The sequence below is a fragment of the Symphalangus syndactylus genome, chromosome 10, assembly GCF_028878055.3.
Source record: "Symphalangus syndactylus isolate Jambi chromosome 10, NHGRI_mSymSyn1-v2.1_pri, whole genome shotgun sequence".
NCBI classification, from domain to species: Eukaryota; Metazoa; Chordata; class Mammalia; order Primates; family Hylobatidae; genus Symphalangus; species Symphalangus syndactylus.
The window spans coordinates 126,550,610-126,560,232 of NC_072432.2; positions in this window are offsets into that span (position 1 = coordinate 126,550,610).

The following is a 9,623-nucleotide window of genomic DNA, read 5'->3' on the forward strand; positions in this document are numbered from 1 at the left end:
AGAAAAGCAATAAGTACAGCACTTCACCAAAGAGGAATCCAAATAGCCAGGCAGTATGTGAAAAAGATGCTTAATGTTTTTAGTCATTAAAGAAATGCAAATGAACACGATGATGATATATACTACACATCCACTAAAATGGCTACAGGTTTTAAAACTGACAAGACAACACAAGGACAAAGCTGTGATGCACACAGAACTATTATGCACTATTGTTGGCGGTGCAGTTGTGACAGCCACTTTGGAAAATCGTCTGTTCATATTTACGAGAGCTGAATATACACATTGTGACCCAGAAATTCCTAGGTACAGGCCTAATACACATACCTACATATAAACATCAAAAGGCATGTATACTGGGCCATAAAACACACCTCAGCAGGGCACGGTGGCTTACGCCTGTAATCTCAGCACTTTGGGAGGCCAAGGAGGGCGGATCACCTGAGGTTGGGAGTGCGAGACCAGCCTGACCAACATGGAGAAACCCCGTCTCTACTAAAAATACAAAAAAGTTAGCCAGGCATCCTGTCAGGCGCCTATAATCCCAGCTACTCAGGAGGCTGAGGCAGGAGAATCGCTTGAACCCGGGAGGCGGAGGTTGCAGTGAGCCAAGATAGCGCCATTGCACTCTAGCCTGGGCAACAAGAGCGAAACTTGGTTTAAAAAAAAAAAAAAAAAAAACCACACACACACCTCAACAAATTTCAAAGAATGGACATCACACAAAGCATGCTATCAGACCACAAAGGAATTAAACCAGAAACCAGTAACTGAATGATAATTAGAAAATCTCCAGATACATGGAGATAAAAACAACACACTTCTATACAGCACATAGATCAAAGAAGAAAACGGGCGGGTGTGGTGGCTCACGCCTGTAATTCCAGCACTTTGAGAGGCCAATGTGGGTGGATCACCTGAGGTCAGGAGTTTGAGACCAGCCTGGTCAACATGATGAAACCCTGACTCTACTAAAAATACAAAAATTAGCCAGGCGTGATGCAGGCTCCCACAATCCCAGCTACTCAGGAGGCTGAGGCAAGAGAATCACTTGATCCCAGGATGCGGAGGCTGCAGTAAGCAGAGATCACTGCCGCTGCACTCCAGTCGGGGTGACAGAGTAAGACTCCATCTCAAAAAAAAAAAAAAAGACAGAAAGAAAATTCAAATTCAAGGTTGGCTCTGTAACTTGTGTTGGCCACAGAATGTAGCAGAAGTGACGGGATGCCATTTCTGGATCCAGGCCTTAAGTGGCCTTGCATACTTCCATTTATTTTCTTGCCACTCTGTGCAACTGCCATGAAACCAACTGCAGAATAGCCTACTGGACCATGAGGGATAATGGCTCAGTCACCCCTGTTGCCCAGTCAATTGCTACCCAACTCTAAGATATGTGAGTGAGGCCATCCTAGACTAATCAGCCTCGAGCCAGTCCACTAGATGACTGCAGATATGTGAGAAAGCCCAGGTCAGCAGACTACCCACCTGACTCATAGAAACACAAACATGAATAAATGCTTACTGTTTAAGCCACTGAGTTTCAGAGGCATGTGTTATACAGCAGTAGCTAACTGATACAGAAATTGGCATCTATGACCGGATGCAGTGGCTCATGCCTGTAATCCCAGCACTTTGGGAGGCTGAGGAGAGCGGATCACGAGTTAAGGAGATGGAGACCATCCTGGCCAACATGGTGAAACCCCATCTCTACTAAAAATACAAAAATTAGCTGGGTGTGGTGGCGCGCGCCTGTAATCCCAGCTACTCGGGAGACTGAGGCAAGAGAATCACTTGAACCCAGGAGGTAGAGATTGCAATGAGCCAAGATCACGCCACTGCACTCCAGCCTGGCTACAGAGCAAGACTCCATCTCAAATAAAAAACAAACAAAAAAAGAAATTGCCATCTAGAAATGGGATGCTGTTTAACAAAAGCCTAAAATATATGCCATTGGTTTAGGGACCAAGTGCTGGGCAACACTGAAAAAGCAAGAAGCATTCTTGTGTTTGACAGACCTGATGCACTTACTGTCTGCTGCCAAGGTTTCCACTACAGATGCAAAAAGAAAAAAAGAAGTGCCATGCTCTCTGTTGGATTGTGGCAGCCAAGATTGAGTGGGGGAAATACAGGAGAAAAAACATGGTAATAAAGGGAAAAACATAGACAGATAATTTTTGCAACTCAGAAATAATCTTGTAAATAGTAAACAGCCTGTTTTACTCCAAAATGAATTTAAAATTTGAGGCTTTTCTTAAGGTGCTAAGAAAACTGCTATAGCAAACTGGAAAAATGATGACATGTTAGGTAGCAGCAAAATACTTGGTAAAACTATTACCTGTAACAGCTCACAAGATATAAAACATACTTAATTTGTATGCCTTGATAAAATGATTTCCAGGCAGAATGCTAAATGTGTTAGTTGGTGTCTTCTCGCTGCATATTGTAAGGACTGCCAGAAAGAAATAAGAGAAATAAGGGAAAAGGGCTTCTGTACCGAATTTAGAGGAACTATCAAGAGATTAAAATTGAGCAGATTGGAAAATAAATCCTGTTCTTATCTCCAGCCTCCCTAGCCAGTAAAAGATCCTCAAGATGAGACTGGAAGATCTTTTGTTAAGACCTTTAAAAGAGTTAAGTTGGTACTAATGGATCTTTTCAGTTAAACAAAAGAGCCAGTAAGAATCATAAAAATGTCTTCTCTTAGCTGCTGGTTACAGTCAAAGTAATCTCAAGTCTGGAAAGAAGTTTGAAAAAAAAAAAATGGTGTATATAGCTTTTGACCAGCGGAGTAGACTGAAATCAGACTCAACAAAGAAAGTTCACAAAGTTTCAAATGTTTTACATAGCAAACATGTTTTGACCAGGCACAGTGGCTCACGCCTGTAATCCCAGCACTTTAGGAGGCCAAAATGGGCGGGTTGCTTGAGGTCAGGAGTTCGAGACCAGCCTGGCCAATATGGTGAAACCCTGTCTCTACCAAAATTACAAAAATTAGCCGGGTGTGGTAGCACACACTCGTAATCCCAGCTACTTGGGAGGCTGAGGCATGAGGATTGCTTGAACCCAGGAGGCGGAGGTTGCAGTGAGCCAAGATTGCACCACTGCAGTCCAGCCTGGGTGACAGAGTGAGACCCTGTCTCAAAAAAAAAAAAAAAAAAAAGTTTCTGAGGCCCCAAGTTTCTGTGGGCCAGATACAGACTTAGAAGGGCACTCAGCTGCCAACAGGAGTCATTTCTTCCTAAGAATCCACAAAGCATAATGGAAAAGAAAGGTGCTTCAGAGAATCAATCCAAAAGCTTTGGTGAACAAGGTGTCAGAGAGCCATTCCTAGAAAGCAAAACTGGGCCCTAATCATAGAATGTTCCCTGCCCCTGGAGGAGAGGGACCTGACAACATTTGCTGGGTGGAATTTCAGTATTGCATGGAGCAGTGACTGCTGTGTGCTTACCGCTGGATACTAACAACTCTAATTGAATGTCTAGTGAGCAAATGAAAATCAATGCGTTCAGGCTGGGCATGGTGGCTCACGCCTATAATCCCTAGCACTTTCAGAGGTTGAGGCCAGAGGACTGTTTGAGCCCAGGAGTTTGAGACCAGCCTGGGCCACGTAGCAAGACCCTGTCTCTACAGAAAATTTTAAAAATTAACTGGGCATCGTGCTACCCACCTGTAGTCCCAGCTACTCAGAAGGCTGAGGCAGGAGGATCACTTGAGCCCAGGAGTTTGAGGCTGCAGTGAGCTATGATTGTATCCTCCAGCCTGGGAAACAGAACAAGATCCTGTCTTTAAAAAAATAGTGGCCAGGCGCAGTGGCTCACGCCTGTAATCCCAGCACTTCAAGAGGCCGAAGTGGGCGAATCACGAGGTCAGGAGATCGAGACCATCCTGGCTAACACAGTGAAACCCCGTCTCTACTAAAAATACAAAAAAAAATTTAGCCGGGCGCGGTGGCGGGCACGTGTAGTCTCAGCTACTCGGGAGGCTGAGGCAGGAGAATGGCGTGAACCCAGGAGGCGGAGCTTGCAGTGAGCCGAGATCGTGCCACGGCACTCCAGCCTGGGTAACAGAGCGAGACTCCCTCTCAAGAAAAAAATAAAAAATAAAATAAAGTAACATGTCCAAAATTCAATTCTCACCACCTGTAAAATCTGCTCCTCCAGTTGGGCACGGTGGCTCACGCCTATAAACCCAGCACTCTGGGAGGCCAAGGAGGGCGGATGACTTGAGGTCAGGAGTTCGAGACCAGCCTGGCCAACATGGCAAAAACCCATCTCTACTAAAAAATTTAAAAATTAGCCAGGCGTAGTGGTGCATGCCTGTAGTCCCAGCTACTTGGGAGGCTGAGGCAGGAGAATCACTTGAACCAGGAGGGAGGTGGAGGTTGCAGTGAGCTGAGATAGCGCCACTGCACTCCAACCTGGGTGACAGAGTAAGACTCTGTCTCAAAAAAAAGAAAAAAGAAAAAGAAAAGAAACAAGTAAAGAGGGAGCCTGGTGACCTTCTATAGGCAGCTTCAGTTCTTGCATTCCCCGTTTCTAAGAGGGTACAAACTGTTTCAGAGCAAGTTCTGCACTGCTAATGTGTCTGGCACTATCTAATATGTGAATCATCTGGGAGCTCTACTCCTGGAGTTTCTGACGCAGCAGCTCTGATGTTATCAATGAAATCTGTATTATTCATCAGTTCACAATTTGCTTCTGATGTTTGAACATAACCAAGCTTGAAAGTCATTCCTCTAGATTGTTTCCTCATCACCTCTCTCCTATTCCCTTTTTTTTTTTTTTTTTTTTTTTTTTAAAGATGGGAGTCTTGCTCTGTCACCCAGGCTGGAGTGCAGTGGCGCAATCTCGGCTCACAGCAACCTCCACCTCCCGGGTTCAAGCAATTCTCCTGTCTCAGCCTCCCAAGTAGCTGGGATTACGGGTGCCCGCCACCACGCCCGACCAATTTTTGTATTTTTAGTAGAGACGGGGTTTCACCATGTTGGCCAGGATGGCCTCAAACTCCTGACCTCAAGTGATCTGCCCGCCTCGGCCTCCCAAAATGCTGGGATTACAGGCATGAGCCACCGCGCCCGGCCAAATATTTCCCTTCTAACATGGAATAAAAAGATAGATGAAGTAGATAAAGGAGGGAAGATGTGGTATGTAAAATGCTAGTTTACTTTTTTCCATATCCTGGTCTATGTTCTGTGATAAATATACAGTCATCTAATGAACAAAGATTCACAAATATGCTCTACCCCAGGATCTGAGAGTCCTCATCTTCCATCCCCTTCCATCTCAACATTTCTTCGTCTGTGAACAAGATGTGAAGCAAATGTAGAACAAATAGAAGCAGATATTCCCCATTGCACCTTTTTTATGAGCTAAAGCAAATATTGAATCGTTTAAGGAATTTTCATGGAGAGGCAGTTAAAACGTGTTTCATCCATGGGTGCAAAACTCTGAATGATCGAGCTCACTGGCAAGAGAGGAGGCTGCAGAAATGACCCTCCCCATAGGACTTCTAAAAAAAAATTTATTATTTACATTTTATTTACTTGTGTTTTTAAATTGATATAACATAGTTACATATATTTTGGGGGTACGTGTGATACATGTATACAATGTGTAATGATGAAATTAGGGTGATAGAAGTATCCATCACTTCAAACATTTATCTTTTCTTTGTGTTGAAAACATTCTAATTCTTCTCTTCTAGCTATTTTGAAATATGCAATAAATTATTGTTAACTATAATTTCCCTACTGTGTTATCGAATACCAGACTTTATCCTTCTATCTAAGTGTTTTTTTGTACTCATTAACCAACTTCTCTTCTTCCTCCTCCTCTACATAGGACTTATGATCATTGTGTTGAACTCAAGATCATCCAGCTCCAACAATTTTCTTTCCTTTCCCCCTTTGCAGTTCTAGCTGCTCAGTTATTATTTTGGCATCCTAAAAAGCACATTAATAAAGAGATGCTAGAGCAAAAGAACCCTGAAAGTTAATAAAGAAAAAAAGAAAGAAAAAACAAAATAAAGAGATGCTAGACCTCTGATAATGACTCCCATTTCTTCCAGCTAGTCATTACATTTACAGAGAGAGGTTCTTTTTTTTTTTTTTTTTTTTTAATGAGATGGAGTCTCTGTTGCCCAGGCTGGAGTGCAGTGGAGCAAACTCTGTTCACTGCAAGCTCCGCCTCCTTGGTTCAGGCAATTCTCCTGCCTCAGCCTCCCAACTAGCTGGGATTACAGGTGCCCAGCACCATGCCCAGCTATTTTTTTTGTACTTTTACTAGAGACGGGGTTTCCCCATGTTGGCCAGGCTGGTCTCAAACTCCTGACCTCAGGTGGTCCACCTGCCTCAGCCTCCCAAAGTGCTGGGATTACAGGCGTGAGCCACAGTGCCTGACAAGATCTATAGAGAGAGAGTCTAAATTCATTAGCCCCACATCTCTTCCTCTTGGGGAGCTCTGTGGTTCTACTAAAACAACGACAAAAAACTATGTATTTTTCTTCTCCTTAAATGGTTTGAATACAAAACTTGTATACAAGCAAACACACATGCTTTACAGATGAGCAACTTTATTAGGTTTAATCCTCCAACAAGCTGCTTTCCACACTTCAGGGTTTCGTGTTTGTGTGTGTGTACACTTCATAGGAAACCTGACTCTGCCCAGGGTTAGCTCTGGGAAAAGTTGCTTGTGGGAGTGGCTGAAGGTAGCAGAAGTCTGGAAGGTAAGACAACGGACACCCTGTCTCTAAATAAATAAAGAGAGACCTAACGACTAATTTATCATGAATTTACTATGTACCAGGAACTGTACAGGAGATTGTGGATAAGGAAATGAAAAGACATCATCCTTAATCTTGAAAAGCTCAAGGTTGACCCAGCTCGGGCGCTCACACCTGTAATCCCAGCACTTTGGAAGGCCAAGGCAGGCGGATCACCTGAGGTCAAGAGTTCGAGACCAGCCTGGCCAACATGGTGAAACCCCGTCTCTACTAAAAATGCAAATATTAGCTGGGCATAGTGGAACACACCTGTAGTCCCAGCTGCTTGGGAAGCTGAGGCAAGAGAATTGCTTGAACCCAGCAGGTGGAGATTGCAACGAGCTGAGATTGCACCACTACACTCCAGCCTGGGCAACAGAGTGAGACTCTGTCTCAAAAAAAAAAAATCAAAACCAAACAAAAACAAACCAGAAAAGCTCAAGGCCTAAGAGATAACAAACCAGTAACAATAATACAACACTAGTGAGGAATACATAGTGCACTATGGTAACAGAGGAGAATACGGGTATGTATAGAGAATGTTGAAATAGCATTAAATTTTCTTTTCTTTTCTTTTCTTTTTTATTGAGACTGAGTCTCGCTCTGTCGCCCAGGCTGGAGTGCAGTGGTGCGATCTCGGCTCACTGCAACCTCTGCCTCCCGGGTTCAGGTAATTCTCTGCCTCAGCCTCCCGAAAAGTTGGGATAACAGGCACCCACCACCACGCCGGGCTAATTTTTGTATTTTTAGTAGAGACAGGGTTCACCATCTTGGCCAGGGTGGTTTTGATCTGCTGACCTGGTGATCCATCTGCCTTGGCCTCCCAAAGTGCTGGGATCACAGGCATGAGCCACCGCACCTGGCTAAATTTTCTTTCAGTCTTCTTTTGAACTGGAGATTAGTTTTTTTTTTTTTTTTTTTTTAAATGAGACAGTCTCGCTCTGTCACCCGGGCTGGAGTGCAGTGGCGGGATCTCGGCTCACTGCAAGCTCTGCCTCGCTAAATACTACATAATATCATGATAAATGCTTTTAAACTTTATATCAAATTTCTCATGTGTTTCAGTTGCAGTCAAATCCAGGGTATCCCTAGGGTGTCCCCAGTGAGTCCCACTCCCTGGTGTTCATGTCACCCTCCAGTGAGGGTGGCACCTGTGACTTGATCTAACCGATAGCATAAGGCAAAGTCTATGGAAAGTCACTGTCATAATTACATTATTTAAGATTCTGTTTTAGCAGACTGGAATTTAACTCGTTGCTGGCTTGACGAAGTAAGGAGCTACGTTGAGAAATCCCATGTGGCAAGAAGCCACAAGCAGCCTCTAGGACCTGTGGGTGGCCTCCCGGACACACGCCATCCTTACGGAGACTGTCCTTCTTACACTTTTGTTATTAAAATGGTTTTGTTACTGGACAGGGGTCCCCAATCAGACCCAAGAGAGGGTTTTTGGATCTTAAGCAAGAAAGAATTTGAGGTGAGTCCGTAAGTTTCATAAAGTGAAAGCAAGTTTTTTAAGAAAGTAAAGGAATGAAAGAATGGCTACTCCACAGGCAGAGCAGCACCGAGGGCTGCTGGTTGCCCATTTTTATCGTTATTTGTTCATGTATTTTTTGAGACTGATTCTTGCTCTGTTGCCGAGGCTGAAGTGCAGCGGCTTGATCTCAGCTTACTGCAATCTCTGCCTCTCGCGTTCAAGTGATTCTCCTGCCTCAGCCTCCCAAGTAGCGAGCGGGGACTACAGGTGCCCATCACTATGCCTCGTTAATTTTCGTATTTTTAGTAGAGATGGGGTTTCACCATGTTGGCCAGTCTGGTCTTGAACTTCTGACCTCGGGTGATCCACCTGCCTCAGCCTCCCAAAATGCTGATTACAGGCGTGAGCCACCAAGCCCAGCCTGTTTATTGATTATATGCTAAACATGGAGTGGATTACTTATGCCTCCCCTTTTTAGACCATATGGAGTAATTTCCTGAAGTTACCATGGCATTTCTGGCGCCGCTGGGAGTGTAGCAGTGAGGACGACCAGAGGTCAAACTCGTTGCCATCTTGGTTTTGGTGGGTCTTGACCAGCTTCTTTACTGCAACCTGTTTTATCAGCAACATCCTTATGACCTGTATTTTGTGCTGACCTCATCCTGTGATTTCGACGGCCTGACCCTCGGGAATGCAGCCTAGTAAATCTCAGCCTTATTTTACCCAGCCCCTATTCAAGATGGAGTTGCCCTGGTTCAAATGCCTCTTGACAGTCTTTCTTTCCTTTTCTTTTTTTTTTTTTTTTGAGAGGTAGTTTTGCTTGTCACCCAGGCTGGAGTGCCATGGCACGATCTCAGCTCACTACAACCTCCGCCTCCCGGGTTCAAGCGATTCTCCTGCCTCAGCCTCCCAAGTAGCTGGGATTACAGGCACCTGCTATCACGCCCGACTAATTTTTGTATTTTTAGTAAAGACGGGATTTCACTATGTTGGCCAGGCTGGTCTTGAACTCCTGACCTCAGGTAATTCGCCCGCCTAGGCCTCCCAAAGTGCTGAGGTACAGGCGAGAGCCACCGCGCCCGACCCGGCCGACAGTCTTTCTTCTGTAATACGATACAAACTAGTAAAGATTTTCTTTTTCCCCTGGCAGAAAAGAGCTGTTAGCCTTCCAGATTTGTTTTTGCGGGTTATTAGACCTCCACTTTTCTTCTTATTTTCCCTCCCTTATCAACTTTGCTTGTTGTCTCAAAGAGGCAATGAGGAAGACACAGGTGTTTATTATTATTGGAATGCTCTTCCACCTGGTCAGTGGTTTCTCAAAGCAGGCGGAATTCAAGTTCTGAGTTTCTAAAGTCAGGACCCGGTGCCGCACCCAACATGGGCGTAGGGA